This window comes from Arachis ipaensis, chromosome B08, assembly GCF_000816755.2.
Source record: "Arachis ipaensis cultivar K30076 chromosome B08, Araip1.1, whole genome shotgun sequence".
NCBI lineage: Eukaryota > Viridiplantae > Streptophyta > Magnoliopsida > Fabales > Fabaceae > Arachis > Arachis ipaensis.
The window spans coordinates 10,936,683-10,939,641 of NC_029792.2; the positions used below are offsets into that span (position 1 = coordinate 10,936,683).

The 2,959-nt window shown below is 38.5% G+C and overlaps 1 long non-coding RNA gene across 1 annotated transcript; it reads left to right on the forward strand.

The window, feature by feature from the left end:
* LOC107610508 lies at positions 809-2,536 on the forward strand. Its single transcript, XR_002351909.1, has 4 exons — positions 809-1,298; positions 1,601-1,724; positions 1,860-1,947; positions 2,137-2,536. It is a non-coding gene; the product is annotated as an uncharacterized LOC107610508 (long non-coding RNA).

Sequence of the window (2,959 nt, forward strand, 5' to 3'; positions counted from 1 at the left end):
AATCAATTATTTATATAATTTTTCCTTACATTAAAACATGAATAAGTGAAAAGTCGGATTGGATTATCTTATCCCTTCTACAATAGATGAACTCAAATTAAACTACCTTATTAGCCTCTATAGTTTACATTGTCAAGAGAGATGAAGTCAAACCTCTTGGCTTATACAATTTACATTAACTAAAGTTTTCTTATTGTCATTCTGTCTTTGTATATTGAAGATTTTGCACAATGAACAATTAGCCAGGCAGTTGAGGAAAATACATTATATATATATGTATAGTGGGTAGCATATTGCATAAAAAAAATTTTCCTTTATATTTGTACATACACATGCAGGTCTACTTTTTTAAAGTTTGTCTTGAGGATCAAAGTATATATCTTCGTTGTATGATTGTGCCGTTGAGGAAAATACATTATATATATGTACAAGTTGGACAGACAATAGGGGTAAAACCAGTGGGTGGCAGCCTGGCAAATGTAGTCATAACATACATGTGGGATTGTGGGCTCAATATATTAACCATGGTTCTGAAAACCGAACCGGACCGGCCGGTTCAACCGGAAAAACCGGGAACCGGTCACCTAGCCGGTCCGAGTAAGACCAGAAATCGTCTGGCAAAAAACCGGGGGAAAAACCGGTCAAACCGGCGGTTAACCGGTGAACCGGGAGAACCGTCCGGTTTTTTTGCGGTTTTTGGAAGGGAAGTTAAAAGATTAAACGGCATCGTTTTGGCTCTTTTTTTAATTTTTTAAAAAAAAAAGAAAAAAAAAGAAAACGCCTAAACGAAAGGAAGCCCTAAATCCCCTAATCAGTTTCCACCTTCCAGAGATCACCCACGGCCCCAAGCTCCAGAAGGCAGAAACCACCCAAGCACAGTTCACCACCCAGTCACACACAGCCATCAGCCTCTTCGCAGTCGCATACCCACCAGCCCACCACCACCAAACGAGCAGCCACAGCAGCGACGATGTTGACCACCGCAACCACCACCGTCGTTGCCGAGCTCGCCTCCTCCTTGGTCGTCGCCGAGCTCGCCTACTCGTTGGTCGTCGCCGACACCGCGTCCTCGCCGTTACTCGCCTCCTCCTAATCTACTAATCCGGGAAGCCTGCCCCCAAGCCTAGCCTCCACCACCGCCTTGTGCCTCTATTGCCGCTGCGCCATTCGTCGCACCGACCCCTGTTCGCTCTCAGACTCACCAGTCGCAGGCACGCTGTTTCTTCCTCGAGCGTCCGTCGTCTTCCTCTTCCCCTGGAGCTGCTGCATGCCTGCATACAAAGGATTTCTTGATTCTTGTAAGTGAAAATTTTTTCAAATAGGCACCAAAAACTGGTTACAATTTGCTAAAATTCAAATTAGTTTGATATTTTTTACTGTGGTGGGTGGTTTTATCAAACAGGAAGAAATGAATTATATAATATGCACTTGACTTAGTATAGATGCACAATGGGTAATCCCTTGAGGGACATTTATTTATAGACACAATTTTATGTGAAAGATATTGTTGATATTGATTTATCTTGACATGCTTACTTGCCTTTGGATATTGTTAAACAAGCTAAATGTAGAGATTGATAATTTGTTTTCATTATATCAGGAAGGTCATGAGGAAGCTCAAGAAGAGTTGCCTAAGAAAGCAAAAATCTTCTTTAGTACTGCAGTTCAGAACTGGGATGCTGACTTTTATGTGAAAGTTGATGACAGTATTGACATTGATCTGGGTAAAGAGTGTTTATATTTTGATCTCCTTATATAGTGTGTGTGTGTGTGTGTTTTTTTTTTGATAAGCAGTTAACTGTTTTTTTTCCAATATGAAATTATTGACACATTTTTTTATATGTTGACTGGCCTAACAGAGGGATTAATTGACCTTCTTAACCGCCGCCGCGGTCAGGATGGGGCATATATTGGATGCATGAAATCTGGAGAAGTGATATCAGAAGAGTACTTTGTGAATTATGATTTCATATATTTTATTTCATGATAAGTTATCCGTGCCCCTTGCCTGCCTATGGTTATGCTTCTGTTTGTTGTTGGTTCTCCTTCACCAAATGTTAAATATGTAACCAAATACAAGTTGAATCTTGCCAGTTTTGGATTAAGCTTATAAGCATCATTTTGGTTGCTTTTCAGGGGCAAGGCATGGTATGAGCCTGAATGGTGGAAATTTGGGGATGAAAAGTCGTAAGTGATATAACTTTCTATGGAAGTTTTTGTTTATTAAAGGAGAGATTTAAGTAGCAATGGTTACCTTACTGCAATTACCTTGTCATACCTTGTCATTTATGTGCGTTTTGAATATTGTCATTTGAAGTTGTTTATGACCTTTTAATGATAAATTATGTATTGTAGATTTTGTGAAATTGTTAAATTTTGAATTTTATTAATTTCAAAATTATTGAATTTAACTTTTTAAAATTATGTATTCAATTTTTTATAATTTCACTCTATATATTAAACCGGTTCAACCACGGTTCAACCACGGTTGAACCATTGAACCATTGAACCAGTTACTTGACCGGTTTGATGACCGGTCCGGTTCTCGCAACCTTGATATTAACCAATAAATAGTTAATTTGGAATAATTATTATTACCTTTACCTTATTTGTTTCTATATATGAATGTTCTCTAAGTCAATTGTCATAAGTTATAGGTATAAGGTCTGTTTGATTGGCCCATATATGAATATGATGGGTCTGTATATACATGTCCCACACACATTGTTTTGTTCTGTTACCTCGTTGGCGATTATAGATAACACAGCAATACAGATTCTGAGTACTTGAATAGTTGTTGATATAATGTGGTCGCCAAATACTTCATTCTGGTGGTGGTGGATAAGCATAAGCTGTCATTTTCGATCATACTAGACATCACCTGTGTTTGTGTAAATAATGAACAGCCGAGAAATATCTGTCCCAGATAAACACATAGTGGTAGGTCCAATTGCACCTT